This window comes from Anas platyrhynchos, chromosome 6 (assembly GCF_047663525.1).
Source record: "Anas platyrhynchos isolate ZD024472 breed Pekin duck chromosome 6, IASCAAS_PekinDuck_T2T, whole genome shotgun sequence".
NCBI lineage: Eukaryota > Metazoa > Chordata > Aves > Anseriformes > Anatidae > Anas > Anas platyrhynchos.
This window is the reverse complement of record NC_092592.1, coordinates 41,385,797-41,402,214: the sequence shown is the minus strand read 5'-3', so window position 1 is coordinate 41,402,214 and position 16,418 is coordinate 41,385,797. Positions and strand designations below refer to the sequence as shown.

Here is a 16,418-nt window from a genome sequence, read left to right as displayed (position 1 = left end):
AGTCTGAGAAGAATGCAGAGGGTGAAAGTGAAAGACATATCAGGCACCAAAAGTCTCAGCCCAGTCACAAAGTGTTCCTACTAGCAGTATACTGGCTAGGTATACTGATAACACCCACCTGAGGTGAGCACATAAGCACTGCATTGAGTGCTGCTATACCCCACTCCTTGTCACTGTGGTTGTAAAATCTGTATGTTTTCTGTTGAGCTAAAAAGCCAAAGGTAGCTGGGTGTGATGTTTACTCTACTGCTTTGTATCCTAATGCTATAATGTGTGGTAGGCTTTCATCATGAGCCTGATGTGTTTCAGCTTTTCCTTATAACTTTTTTCCCCTCAGTTTGTAGACTGTATATTCCTCCCAGATTTGCACCCATATAAACATGCTTACCTCTTGTTGCAGTTAACCTACTAATTTTTCTATAGTGAAATTGGAAGTGATCGCTGGAGCCTCAGGTTTTCTGTAAGAGCAAACACAAGTTTTCCCTTCAGACACCTTCCTGTCTTCAAGTGTTTTCCTTGATAGGACACAAGCATTAAACCTTTTCACATTAAGGCACTTCATCTTAACTACTGATAACTCTTGAAAGACAGCCCCCCAAGACTTTTTTTTTTGTAAAAAAAAAATTGTAAGAAAAGAAAAAACAACCCTTATTCACCTTTTGTAAGTTTATTGCTTCATTTGGTTTTGTAAAAGCAGTTAGACACAAAGGTCTCTGAAAGTCAGTGCCAGTGTCTGTCACTTAAATCTCTATCTAGACCTTATAATCTCTATCTCGACCTGTGTTTGTTGAGCTCCCACAGTATAGAAAGTGGGGAGAGCTATAGCAGCAAAGCCTCTTTTGTTACCTCACATTTTGCTATATTCCCATTGATGAGTATCCTCTGGAAGAGAGCTATAATAAGAATTTGAATTCAGAGGAAGTAAAATGCTGAGAGGCGAGGAGAACAGTTCTGTTATTAAAGCATGTCAGTTAACCTTAAGCAATGCTTATCTCAGTACAAGTTTTAAAGTTCCTGTGTTAGAGTGGCTGAATGCATAGCTCTGGAGACCTCAGAATGATAGCAGACCACCTGCTGATTTCTGTGATGTTGAAATTGTCTTGCACAAGTACCTCTAATAGCTTCTAGTGTTGGTATACAATGACACAGCTTACATATACCAGTTGCAGCCTCAAGTTGGCTTGTCCATTATTTTGGATCGTACACTCCTGATAGTCATTGAAGATCATAGAATCAGAAGGGCTGGAAAAGACCTCCAAGATCATCTGGTTCAACCATCCCCCTACCACCAATGTTACCCACCAAACCATGTCCCTAAGCACCACATCCAACCTTTCCTTAAACACCCCCAGGGATGGTGACTCCACCACCTCCCTGGGCAACCTGTTCCAATGCCTGACTACTCTTTCTGAGAAGAAATGTCTGCATTTACACCCAAATAAATCTTACTCCTTTAAAACCATGCCTAGCAAGGTTTTGGCCAGAGAGACATATTTCCACATGCAATTTTTTCACTTGCTCTCTAAATTTCGTTATAAGATGCATTTAAGTGATGCATAGAAAGCATACAAGTAAAATCTAAAGTATTCACAGAACTGCCTGCCAGGCTGTTCAACCTTTCTGCCTTTAAAGCTGTTCCAAAGCCACAACCAGGAGTGGTGTCTGTCTGGTTCCTGCATCGTTGCTCACATCAGGCTAAGTAGTCAGCCAAGCAGCATGAAGTTCTACAGGAATGAGTCCCAAAGCATTTCCTATTGGCAGTGCTGACCAAAGAATTACGTACAACCTTGTTTCTAAGTGAAAAGAAAAGCTGCTATAGGGCTTTCACTGGACAGCAAGGCAAGTCACTTCTGTAGCAAGTACAAGGATTAGCCAACAGGCCAGATGGACCTCTACAGACACCGCAGCGTGAAGGAGCTCACATGGGAACTGACTGCACTGAAAATTCTGTCCAAAATATTACTACGACCAAAGAGCTATTTTTTAGCTTGAATGAGCTGAGCCAGGGCTTAATCAATATATTCTGACCAAAATAAAGTAGGCAAATCATAATCTAATGAATTTTCTGTTCAACAGTGAAGGACATGTTTCACGCCTGGGTCACCTACTCATAATTAACTTGCTGTTTTGTTCAACACAAGTTAGTTTTATCAGGTTATAAAATAACTAAAATTTTCTCTAGTTAAGAGTTAATAGAATTATAGTACTGAAGTATTAATGTGTGTTTACCTCTACATGATTTGGAAATAACATTTTTTTCATGTAAAGCAGAAGAGTAAGTAGGATAAAATTCTGGCAGTTGATCGGGAATTGAATTTAGTACAAAAGTAAAGAAGAAAATTAAGTCAATGTGAAAACTGAATGTTAATGCAAATCAATGATTATAGTGTAGAAACTTAGGTTCCTTGTATAAAGACAAAGCTTGCTAAAATACTATGAAAATTAAAGTTTGTTTTTTTTTGTTGTTGTTGTTGTTCATTAGTTTGGCATTGTGTCACAAAGTTAAATTTGTGCCAGTTTGCTAATTTTCTCTTGATTGTGATTTGTCCTGGTTCATTTTCAGCACCATCTGCAGTAGCCTTTATATCTCAGGAAATATTCACCAGTTCAGTGGCTAAGAAGGAACTTTTGATGAATGCTGAACCTAACACACTATCAAAACAGATTCCTATATTTATGAGTTTGTCTACTGGTGATAGATTTTATTTTCTTTTTTGCCACTTGTTATTAATCGTCCTTATATAACTTGACACACATAGCTAACACTATGCTATCGATTGTAGACACAGTCTAGCACTTTTGGAAGCAGGAACAATCCAGCCCAGCCCACACACTGTAAGGAGCTGTGATGCATATTCAGACATACAGGTCTTTCTCCCTGGCTGATAGAATGTAAGTTTTAATTGCAACTCAATAAATATATAAGGATAACTACCAGCAACAGTATTCACATCTGCATTAAGACACAATGGACTCAGCACATGATGTAGCAGGTATTTCAGATCACTGCTCAGTGTACAGCAGTACAGAGATGCTTAAATGTAGCACATTGGTGCTACTACAGTGTATCTAATAAAAATATTTAAATTAAAAAAAAATAAAAAAATCTTGCTAGCCCAAAAGGGAACCAAATACTTTGGAAAATTTTGGTCCAGGTATTGCATCTTATATAAAGTGAGTTATGATCTCCACGTCTTTCCCTCCCCCCCCCCCTTCCCCCAAAAGAGTATCACAAAGCACAAGAATGCCATCACTAACATCATCTTTTAGAATTACAAAAAGTGATGAGGCCAAGTGTTAAAAGATAAGCAGCCCAGACCAGGGCAAAATTTCCTGGTGAGCATGCCACTTGATTATCTACTACAGTTCTTTTACAGTCTGATTCTTCATCTGTTCTAATGCATCACTGTCCCTGGGGGTGTTCAAAGAAAGGTTGGACCTGGTTGGACATGGGTTAGTGGGTGACAGTGGTAGTAGGGTGATGGTTGGACCAGATGATCTTGAAGGTCTTTTCCAAACTTAATGATCCTATTATTCTACTAGTTAATGTGAGTCATGTGAAATCTACTTTTCAGAGATTCACACCTTTGGTTTACTCCCTTTGAAAGAATCATACTTCTTCCTGAATGCTTTTAGTGACAAAGTGAACGTGGACAGCTACCATGGAGTGACGAATACAATATTTAAGTTGTAACAAGTCTAACTGCCTGACCACTTCAGCTAACTAAAAGTTAAACGATGTTAAGAGCATTATCCAAATGCTTCTTGAACAGTGACAGGCATGGGAAAAACTGACAGGCTAGGAAACCAGTTCCAGTGGTTGACCACCCTCACAGTAAAGAATTTTTTTCCTAATGTCCAGTCTGAACAACCCTGGGACAGCTTTGTGCTGTTTCTATGTGTCCTGTCATCAGTGAACAGGGAGAGATACTGGCACCTGCCTCTCCATTTCCCCTCCTCAGGAAGCTGCAGAGAGCAATGAGGTTGCCTCTTGGACTCTTTCTCCGAACTAGACAATCCAGTGGCCCAGCTTCTCCTCACCAACTTTGTTGCCCTCCTCTGAAAGCATTCAATTACCTCAACATCCTGTTAAAATTATGGAGCCCAGAACTACACACAACACTCAAAGTGAGGCCACACTAATGCTAAATACAGCAGGAGAATCCCCTCTTTTGACCAGTTTGCCATCCTGAGTTTTATGCATCCCAAAATCCAGTTTGCTCTCTTGGCTGTCAGGGCAAACTAAGCATAATGGCTCAGATTAAGCCTGATGCTGCCAGCACCCCAGATCCCTTTCTGTAGAGCTGCTTCCCAGCCACTTGTCTTCCAGTCTGTACCTGGCATTACCATCCCGTGTGCAGCACCCAGCATTTATCTCTGTTGACCCTTCATGCCATTGATGATTACCCAATACTCCCAGCACCTCCCAGTTTAGTATCATCAGCAAACTTGCTAAGGATGCATTCCATTCCTTCAACCATGTTGTTAATAAAAATGTTGAACAGAACTATGCTAAAATTGAGCCCTGGTGAACCACTTGTGAACAGCTGCCAGCCAAATGTAGCCCCATTCACTATGACTTGGAGCTCGCTGTTGAGCCAGTTCATCACCCTGTGTAGTGTGATCTCAGCTGGACAATTTATCCAGAAGGATGCTGTGAGGAATTGTATCAAAGACCTTGCTAAAAATCCCAAAAGATTACATCCACTGCCTTCCCTTCATGAGCAACCGTTTCTCTTACAATCTGAGAACAGTTTATGATTTAAGTTTAGACAATACTTTCACATTACATTAATTGCAAAATGGAGAATTAGATAATTTAAAACTCCAGCTGTCAGCTGGAGTTTGTAGGATTGAAACACTGAGGTCTGTAAAGGATGCTCATGAGGTCTCTCTGGAGGTGTTAGAATCTCTATTCTTTGCAGCTTCAGCAGGAATTTGACTCACAAGAACTCATTAAAGTGCCATGTCCAAAAAAAAAAAAAAAGGTACCAAACAGTGCTGACAGTTCACTTCTAACAAATTGCCATCTTGCACATACATCTTCAAGTACAATCCAGTGGACTAAAATTGTAACGTAATTTCTGTTGCCTGTTTGTCAAGCCTTCTGCTTTTTGCAATGATTTCCAAAACTCAGAGCATAATCAATATCTGCCATTTCCCTTTACAAACAGAAATGCTCCATTTACAATGACAAGGCCCTGGGTAACCTGTTCCAGGTGGCCCTGCTTGAGCAGGGTCATTGGACCAGAAGACCTCCAGGTCCTTTCCAACATCAACCACTTTGTGATATGAAAACAGAGCTCATTCATTTTGAGAAGAAAGAGTACATAACAGATGCTTCTTGCAATGTCCACTGTTGATTTAAAAAAAGCACTTTTCTTCAAACAATTGTCACTTTATTTTATACACCCTGTATATTCCCATAGTGGAACATGATTCCTGGGAAATTTTATTTTATACACCCTGTATATTCCCATAGTGGAACATGATTCCGGGGAAATTTCACGTCTGCTTTTGTCAGCACTGCTAGGTCTAGCTACCTGATCATGGTGCTAATAAATATTGATGCATGCCTTGATACTATGACTGCTTACACTTTGCACTGGTTTACTAGCACTTATCTAACAAAATTATTGTCATTTTATTAAACTTTAATACATTAATTACATGCCTTCATTGGCTTCCTGTTTCTCTTTAGATGTAAGTCAGTATCCAGGTTTGATGTAGACTAAATGGATCTGATTTTGCAATGCACTGAATATCCATAGGTTCCCCACAGAGACCAGTTTTCAGCCTAGAAAGGCCTTAACTCATTTTTTATTGTCTCATTAATATACTATGTGCACTCAATCAAAATTCCTGTTTGCAGTCCATGAGACTGAGGGTGGCTTTGCCTTTTCCCTTACTTTTATGTGAAGTTTTTACTTCAGGTAGTCTGTGCCTCTCCTTCCCTGCACAAATTCTTCATGGATACTTTACTGAGGATATTAAAGAACATGAGTTTCAAGTTCTTTTTATTCAGACTTCCTGGTGAAGTTCTGTATGCCCACATTAGGCTTTTACAAAGCACTTTCTTGCATGTAATGAATTTAAATCTTCTACAGATTTTCACAAACATGAAGTAGTTAAATTACATTGTGAGAGGATTAAAGACTCCATATGAGTCAATACTTACTACCAACTTGACCCAAACAGAAATGCTCTGAAGAAGAAAAAAAGAAAACATTCTTACAAAAAAAAAAAAAAAAAAAAAAAAAAAAGGAATGTATTCAGGTAGTTGGCAGACATTAAAATATTTTCCAAGTTATAGTAACAAAAAGCCTCATTAATGACAACACTACTAGAACTGGTTTTGGTTATGAGGTTTTCAGAATTATATATGTTATATTTTAGCAAAGCTTAGCAAAGTTCTTCTGTTAATCCCTAGCCACAGAATGCATCATTTTTAGCTCAACTTTTGGAAACTGGTTTTACTTAGATTAACTGAAGATGGAAAATTTTCCTGAAAGCCTATTAAGTGTCACTATGATACTAATAACTGAAATTCAACATCAACAGAGGCAAAAGCAGACAAATCTTTTGCTGCCTAGCAACAGACGAATCTACATTGGACCAAAATAATTCCTGTGCAGCCCAGGTGATTAGTGAAAAGACTGCAGATCACCGACCTTAAGTCTTGGATGTGCTGGCAGAATTTGCCAGTTCATTGCTTTAACACCATCCAAGCTCCAATTAAATTGATGGAATTTAACAGAATAAGAACAGAGGCATTACTGAAAGTTAATTGCAAATATGGACTTCAAGACTAAAAAATTTACCTCCAGTTTTACACAAACTCTTCTTCCAGATGAACTTCAATATCAAAGAAAACACCAGAGGAGAAATAGTAAAACAGCTGTTCTCTTGTCCCCACTGGAAAATTATACCCACTCTGTTGCTCAGCAGCTGTTCACATTTAGCACACATAAATAAAAACTGTACACATTTACCTGAGTGAATCTTCCCTCCTACTTGGTATCATTCTCAAGTGCTATACATTACAGCTGGCATTGATGCTGTGTCAAAGGCCAGAACTCCATGGCATGCTACAAAAAAAGCAGACCATAACAAACATTTAGCTTCAGTGCCTTTCACCTAAAGCAACTTTAAAGTACCTGCAAGCTGCACAGACAAAATAATCTATTTCACAAGAATCTATTTCTGCGAGAGAAATACCTTGTCATTATCAAAATAATCAGAGCCATTTCTATTTTTGATAAGAAGGGTTCAAAGTATATAAACTACTAGAGGAAAATAGGCAGTGCAGGATATATTTATTCAGAGCAGAATATGCAAACAGGCAGCAATTCTGGGCCTTCTGGGGTCCCCCTTGAGATATTTCCTGTGGACATCAAGGTGCTGATTTGTTCTTGTCTGCTTAATGCCAGGTAACCTAGGGATTTACTACATATTCTGAATACCAGAGGTAAAGTTGTAATTTGCTTTTGGAGAAAGGGGAGATCAACTTGGGGGGGTGTCAGGATGGGACATGACAATGACAAGAAAAAGTTGAAGAAGAAAACCATTGGAAATACACCTACACATGAACTAAATTTGTTTTCTTTAAAGATTAAATTTACTCAAACTTGATCAGCTTCTCCTGGCAACAGCTCAAGATAGATATCCTACAGCTAAAGAAAAAAGTTCAGGTGATAATTCCCTGCTAAACTTCATATTAATTTACAGAACCTCTAAGGCTTCTCAATTTGGATACGTTTACCTTCAAATCATTATCTGACCATTTTAGCTGAAACATTTAGGTTGGGTAAAAGACAACTGACATGAAACCATCATTCAACAATTAAGCAATTGCAGTTGTGTATTTACAACATCGAGAACTGTACAACTTGAGTATTGGTTGCCAGTTTCTATCAACAGGACGTATCTAACAATTGAAGTATCACAGTAAAGTAGCACCATATAGATAAAATCATTAAAAGAGACTTCAGCCACAATTGATTGTGGCTTATCCCAATGTCCTAATTATTTTATTTGAAATCACTAACCCATGTGCTGTATTACTTTTAACATGAACCAGATATTTCCAGAGAATTAGACAATCAGTTCTTTTTCCCATCTTCTAACTTATAATTGCCCATGACTGGAGTTTTCTGATGACATAGCATCTTATATACTTTTGTCCATCTGAATCAGGTGTTGGATAATTATTTTTTTATTATTATTATTTTTAGTTAGAGTGGAATAGAAAGTATTTTCTCATAAGTTCCCAGTGACAAAAAGTAGAGTGTTCTGAAATACCATTTTAAAATAAAACCATAACTTGCTTTGCTGAGCTTAAGGTACTGTATGAGCCAACCTGTATGACACATACATCATACAGAACTGGCTGAAGAAAGAGCAACCATTTTTTCAGTTCAGTAAACTTTTTCAGCATGTTTTCCCCAGCTACATTCCTGTGTATCCCAGATTGTTAAGGGTTAATTTTTAAACCACAATATTTATTGCAGTCTTCAATAAGAAGCTAGAATCCCTTGCAGTCCGTTAAAAAGAAAGGCTTAGCCTGATCTGAATGCCATTTAATTCGTTATCAAAATTGTGTCCCATTAAGTCAGGACTATAACAGAGAAAGTTGTGTGCTTGGATGCAGGGAGTTGGTATGAACATATCAGAGAACCATTGACATTGCCTCTTTTGCTGCGGAAGCCACACAGATGGCAACACAATACTTGCACTAGCACCTAGCACAGGATCGGAGTAGGGTTTGGAGAGACTGCCAGCAGCTCTCTTAAAGCTGACCTCCAGCCTGGAAGAGTAATGTCAAATTGTGGATGGAAGCTTCCTAAGCAGTCCTTGAGATCCAAAACAGCAATAACTGCACAGAGCTTCGGAATGTGTGTAGAAAGCTTACAGACACACTTTCCAAATCAAAACAAATATTATTGGTACACTCTGAGCATGAGATCCCATCACTCCTCTGCTAGTGGCTGCTTTGGGAAGAAAAGCAAAGGATACATGTGTTGAAGAATTAGGCTTTCTTATGCCAGAATGCAAGGTGAGTCAGTGAACTTCCTGTGGTGAAAAGCAATGTACAAAGACACTGCTTTATCTTGCTGACTCTTCTATAAGTATTGTACCCTAGCACATCATTTCCATGTATGATCATGAGTAGATGCAAAAAGCACTGGCTGCCGTGAACATAGATAAGTGTCTGCTCAGAACAGTCAGGGCAAGACCAAGATCCAACACAATGCAAGCTCTTCAATTCATGGAAAAACTCCACACATTATGCAACTTGATACATGACTAATAAGTAGATTTCACTAATCTGATTTAGCACTAACATGCTTATGTGACTTCTAGCTTGGAAGTGGCCTCAATACACTGACAGGCTTGTAGATAGCAAGCGCACCTCCTGTGTTATGGTGGATACCCATATACTTAGTAAGACATTTCATTTTCTGCAGCAGTAATTTAAGCATGCAGTGAGCAGGAGAGTCAGCAGTCAACTTCTACTGTACCTGAATTTATCCACAGAATTGTATATCTCATGTATTTTGAGAGAAATATTGTTAAATAGATTTTTTTTTCCCTTCAAAATTATGAAGTTTTTTCCCTTCCTCTAATTTGTCACTCTAATTACCTTTCCCATTAAATTAGACATTTTCTGAATGTTTGTATTTTTTCAGGAAAAAAAAAATCTAACTTTTTTCCTTTGACAAAGTTCTTTTGAACTTTTTCCATACCTTCTTATAACTACTGATCCTTACTTTTAAGATGCTTAAGTTCATGAAATATTTCTATAGCATTAGCAATAAAAAATTCCTTATGTCCTGCATAAGTACTTACCAAATTAATTTAATAATTGCAACTCAGCTTATCTGAACTTAACTGAAGGTTAAAAAAAATCAGAACTAGTCTAATAAGTATAATTAAATCCAAATTTTCATCTCTATAGAACACAAAGCAAGGGGGGAATGACCTCAAAAAAAAAAAAAATATATATATATATATATATGATGTGGAATAAGGTGAAGCAACAGTAAAAGAAAGGATTACTGTCATCATTCATTTGGCAAATCTGATGTCAAATAAGCAAAAAATAATGCCAGCAAGAAAAAGTAGAGTATTGGTCATTTGAGAGGATAGCAAGTGCACAGTACATTGTATGAAAATAAAGTTAAGCCTTGTGATTTTACAGAGAGAGTATATGTTTTAAAAAGTTGTTTTTAAAATGGAATAGTTCCAGTGGAAAGGGACTCACAAAGCCTGCAGAGTTCAACTATCCAGCTACTTCAGAGATGACCCAAAGTTAAAACATGCAATTAAGAGCATAATGTTCCATGCTGATACAATATCACAAGACAACTGTTTGCTAAAATCACATATGGAAAAATGTGCTAGAAAGTGTTGCAACATCTATTTTATTCAATAAATACTTGTTATGGAATGTGTGGTATTTTCTCTGCAAGGTTTTTTTTTGTTTGGTTGGTTGTTTTGTTTTGTTTTTTTTGGAGCTGAGAAATAACATTAAAATATACAGGCACCTTACACTGCTGCATCTTTACCTTCATATTTATTGTTCTCACCTACCATTCACTAGAGTTTTGTGAAAGGGTTTGGATCTCATTTGTATCAACATCTACTGCTAAAATCAAGAAACATCTGATTAAGAAAATTGAAGTTTTATTTTTAATAAGCATAAAAGAATATCTCTGGCTATTACCTACCTGTTACAAGGCCTTAAATCTCGGTTGCTTGCCTTTCTGTGGTGATTGTGTTCACTCAGTGTTTTCCAGTGTTTTTTTTTGTTTGTTTTTTTAAACCAGCAAGTGTACCCCAGCTCATAGTTTTAATTTAATCTTATATTTAAACCCATAAATGATCTGTAACCTAATATCCAATTATAACGAGGCACAATTAATAACTTAAACAAAACCTCAAATCTAAAAACTAAAAAATTAAAGCTACTGAACTGCTAGCAAACCTTATGCTGGGGGAGTTCTCACCTCTAAGTCCCAACTTGGGTCCCGGAGATGAAAGGCACAACTTTCTAGATGGGACGTATCCTCAAAACACCCTCATTCATCTCCTTCATCTCCTTTTCAGCCTTTCAACATTTGAGGTTCTTTGGAAATCAGTATTTCAGATGGGGAACAGAGGCTGGACAGGCAACCACACTCTAGACCTGACATTCCTAGTCACTGGAGTACTTATCTTGTATCTCTGCCCTACACTGGGCTTTAAAATGAGGTACTGCCTTTCTTCTACCCCTACTATTCATGTTTCACAACAAAGCAAACATCTTCTTAAAATATTTTTTTTACATTAGTAAGGGACTAAATTAAGCTCCTAGTCAGATTTCAGGAATGTAATACATATTTCTTATAGATAACCTTACTGTGAGAAAATAATGTGTTGGATTGATCAAATCTCAAAGGAAAGCCTCTGCAGGAGGTTAAGTTCATTTCAATGCTGCAAGATACATAAGTATATGTGTACATTATTTTAAACATACAAAACAATAACACTACTAACACCAGATATTCTTGTCGTTTTGTGAAGTGATGCAAGACACAGACTCCTGACAGCTCTTGAACAGGAGACGTTTATTGCCCTTTTTCACCACTACATATACTTTCCCTGTAGCCCCACATGCTGTCCATACACCTGAATCTGTCATACAATTGGTTAGAGACCCTCAGACACATGCCTTGAGCCAGCCAGCAATTGGCTACTGCCCAAAGCTCATCTTTAACACTGTAGCCAATTTACTTAATCTTGCTCAACCTTGCTCAAGTTTTTATTTCACTTGTTTCCTCATTATCTCTAATTCAGGGACATGTGAAACAGTGCAAAGCCACCTGTGAATTCCTTTCCCACAGTTTTGTATTGGAGAAGAGGTTAGGTCCATTAAACAGCAATATAACCTTTCTGTTTTTCTGTAATAAATTTGGAAGCAATGTCTGGAGGTCAACTGGTCCAACCCCCTGCTTTAGCAAGGACACCCAGAATGCGTTGTCCAGTACCATGTCACCATGTCCAGGAAGCTTTTGGACATCTCCAAGGAGGAGACTCCACAACCTCTCTGGACAACCTGTGCCAGTGTTTTATATATAACACAAATATCTTGTATACAGTAATTTGTATACACAATTTGTATACGCAAATTAGAAACATTACTTGTGTCAGACTAGCAGATTCACTGAAGAACGTTATCTATAGAACTATTTCTGAATGTACTCCTGGACATCTAAAACAACCAAATAAAGTGAATGCTCATATCACAGGACTGTTAGCTGCTTGTCTGTCCCCTTTAACACTGACTTGCTCTTAAACACTTGGAGTTGCAATACTCAAAATCTAAATGCACAAAATCAAGACAGTATTTTCTATCATGAAATTGTATGTATACTTTAGGAACCCAGTTTGGCTGAAAACAGTTTCATGGCTTTCTTCCTCATTAGAGGTAAGTTAGCCTCTTGCATTCATACAAAACATTTTTATTTATTTATTTATTTATTTTCTAGTGGGAGCACATTTGGTTATTCTAATAAACTTAGAAGTACCATATAGTTTGTGACATGAAGTTTTCACTGGTTTGTCCTGTACAAACAGAGCAGAAAGGCTCTGGGGAGTGCTTAAGTGAACACATATTAGAAGAATTCTGCCACTACCTTCATGAAGTAGAGTACGCTGACCAGCACTTGAAGTTGCTCGGTTTGGAAGCCCATCTGCCAGCTGGCATAGAAATTCTTGTCTTGCAGGGCCCTTCTTATTTGAACTCTGCTTGATGCCCTTCTCCACGCACTAGAGAGTAGAGAAAAAAAGAGGATGGTGAAATCAAATGACTAGAGAAAAGAAATGAAGAACATGAAACAGAAGGAAAAGAGATGACTGTGTAGGAAGAGACAGAAGGTAAACCTGGCAAGACAAAGCAAGTAAAAAAAATAGCACCCATGCCGGGGAGCAGTTTACTTCTCTCATTTCTCACTGTCACATACTAGTTAAGTTGTATAAGCACATAAATGCAGCAGCAGCAGCATTTGATGCTTTTACATCAGCCCTCCACTTTTTGCATACAGACAGACCATAGCAAACATAAACAACAAAACTGCAGCACAACCAGGCACACTGCAATCACTGCTACACTAATAAGTCATTGAAAATAGCATTATATTTAAAATTAGTCTTCATTCAGTAAACACAGTGAAATATTAGTGATATGAGAGAAAAATGACCTTATTTCCAAGACACCTGCCTACAACATCTCATTGAAATGAGTTTCGTTCATATCAGTGGTATACTTGTTTTAGAAGTTAATAATAGTCAGAAAAATGGGGACCATTTCAAACACTACCCCGTTGTATTTCTTTAAAATGAAGTGAAACAGTATAACAGTGCCCCCAGGTGGTGTAAATTCAATTCTGTCCTATTGTCTTCTAGAAAGACAATTGTTCCTTTTTAATTGTCTGTGGAAAAAAAATCCAACTGTCCCAAAGAAAACTTAAGTAACATCATCGATTATGGGAACAGAGGTAACTAGAAGAAAATATTTAGCAAATAAAAAATGCAAGAAGAGGGAATGAATTCAACAAGAACTTTTCAGAACAAAATCTGAGAGATTAAAAATACAGACAGTATTATTTCTTAAATACTTTCACATGTAATATGGCTTAACAGTGAGGAAAAATGCATAAATAAAACAGCACAAGTTATAGGACTAAGGGTAATGTTTTTAAACTGAAAGAGGGTAGATTTCCATTAGAAGGAAGAAATTCTTCACTATGGGAGTGGTGAGATACCAGACCAGGCTTCCAGGAGAAGTTGTGGATGCCCCATCCCTAGAAGTGTTCAAGGCCAGGTTGGACACGGCATTGACCAGCCTTAGTAAAAGGTGTCTCTGCCCATGGCAGAGGGGGTGGAACTAGATCTTTAAAGGTCCCTTCCAGCCTAAACCATTCTATGATTCATGGTTATATAGCAACCGAGGACCTCACTGATCTAATGTTCTTCCAGCTCCCATTGGAAAGATTCTGCTTCTAAATGCTGTGGTCATCCTCATACCAGCTCAGAAACCTCTGCTCCTGAATTGGCTCTTAATGCCTAGGACATTAGGTCAGCCAATAGAGTACATTAACACACTCCCCAGACGCTCAGAATGGGCACTTCCAGACTGTTCCAAAACCTGAGCAAGGCAACAGGAATTTGAATCCCACTGTCTTTTGCTTTCTGTTGGAATGATACTTTATTCCTTTCGTGACAGCTTAGGAAGCTCCCTGACCACTCTGAAATTATATTTTACATGAAATGATGAAATGCTGTGCTGATTCTACAGTTTTCTAATGAAAGCCTCCAGGATTTCTGAGGGTGGCCGGAAGAATTGCCATTGTATTTGTAGAAGTTACCTTTACAAACCATATCCTTCAACAAAAAGCAATATAAGCTTCTCACCTGGTGGTCCCCCACCAGGTTTTTAAAATCACTAATTACTTTCCCCTCCCCCCCCCCCCCCCCAAAGAATCTCACTTGTACATTCAGGGAGAGTTTTACTAACAAAACAGTTCTCTGTGGCTCAAAGAATCAATAGCGCTTACAAGCACACTCTTTATTTATTGGCAATTTGCTCCTGAATTCCCCCATCAAGGCTATCAATAGAAAGGCAATCTCTTTATAGCACTAATGACTTGCGGCAAAGTATATACATTTGTTTAATACAAATAAGGGCAAACGATTTCCCAGTCTTGGTTAGATAAAATAGAGCTCACAAGGGCTTATCTCACTTAAAAAAGAGTAACTTGTAGCCTTTTCTCGTTAAAAGGATAAACTATTAGAATGGAGACATGTAGAAAAAACAACATTGGTGGAATGAGGGAAGGGGGGTGAGGACTAGTGAACAATCATCTCTGACTTAAGAAGGCAATGCTCTTAATAAACTATGCCACTGGCAGGAGAAAAGCAGCATGTAAGACAGCGTTTCCAGACAAAAATAAATAGATATAACAAAGACCTAGGAACTTCAGCAACACCAATGAGCAATTTAGTCAATGACAAACTGCAATACACTGACTCTGAGCTCCGCTGAGGGAGGGAAAGGCAGCTGTGCTGCCAATGAGCCCTTTATGTTGAAAACGACATCAAGCCAAGATGAGGCTGCCCACCTTGTCATCAAGAGTACCTCTCATGAGATATAAAAGATAGAATAAGCAGTTAGTTGTATTAGTTTTAAGTCCTTCAGAAGTTCCACCTGTAAAAAAGCAGCTTCATCTCCTGTCCTAAAACCTGTGTAAACACGTTCATGCTACTTTCTATTAATAACCATATTTTCTTTAATATCTGATAATTTTAGCACAGCAAATACTTCTCACTAAACTTAATTCATGTTTTCCAGAGCTTCAAAAACTTGATGTTTACAATCCAAAGCAGAATAATGAATTCACATGAAGGCATTGAATACTTCCTGCTGACACCTTCAAAATCATACTTTAGTCTTCATCAGAAATAAGTTAATTTTAATTTGAAATGATTTATCTATATGGTTCCCCCTTTCTTTTTTTTTTTTTTTTTTTTAATTTTTTTAAACATCACTTTGCTTTCAGCTACGTTATATATATATATATACATATATATATATATCATAAATTATTTCTAAAGCTAAACAACTCTGATTTAGCCTTGCAACCAAACTTTAGTTGGCAGGTATGACCTACTGCAATAGCAAGCTCTTTGGCATAACTTAGACCTTTGCTGTCTTTCAGCCTTGCACAAGTGTCTGTCAGGGAAGATAGGATTGGCACTGGGACCCAAGGGCAGTTGCAATGCAAGCTGTGTTCCCATCAGTCCTACAGAACTTGCAGCAAACAATAGCACCTTTCTGGGGCTAAATTTAAATAGGGCTCTGGCCATGGGCAGAGGATGCTGGGGCATCCCAGGTGTGGCTGATCAGGGAAGGGGCTGCTGGGGCCCATCGCAACCATGGTTGCAACCCTAGCAATAGTTTCACTGTAACTCAAAGGTGTTTTCTAGTTCTGTAACAGTCTAAAAGGGTGGTAACCAAACATAAAACCTTCATTACAGATTGTTTTTTTCAGTTTTGTGACACAAGTCACAAAATCAGATATCAAATTCTCTGAACAGGGAACTGTATCCCTCAATTGCAGACCAGCTTGCAAATGAGTTTCTTAACGCACAACAATTAACTCTCAGGTATCATTGATGAAGGACAGGATGCAAGGCTACAAAGTTTCCAGCTAGGAATTTCATGCTTAAACTGCAGTGAGGATAACTAGCTTTTGACACCAAGATTCTGTAAGGATTTATCATTAAACAGAACAATACAAGATATAGGAAAAGCTTCCTTCCAACTTTACAAGAATAACTAATTGTTACAACAAGTTGAAGTCAAAATATAAATGAGT

General features: G+C 37.9%; 1 long non-coding RNA gene across 2 annotated transcripts; it reads right to left on the bottom strand.

Moving 5' to 3' along the window:
- Positions 1–365: 365 nt before the first annotated feature.
- On the bottom strand, positions 366–15,851 carry LOC110352751 (uncharacterized). Of its 2 annotated transcripts, XR_005266857.2 has the most exons (5): positions 15,743–15,851; positions 12,678–12,810; positions 6,993–7,088; positions 6,179–6,205; positions 367–458 (listed from the first exon to the last, which is right to left on the bottom strand). It is a non-coding gene; the product is annotated as an uncharacterized lncRNA (long non-coding RNA). The 2 variants fall into 2 exon arrangements; XR_002402251.4 differs by lacking the exon at positions 6,179–6,205 and having other exon boundaries at positions 366–458.
- Between the last annotated feature and the right edge of the window lie 567 nt (positions 15,852–16,418).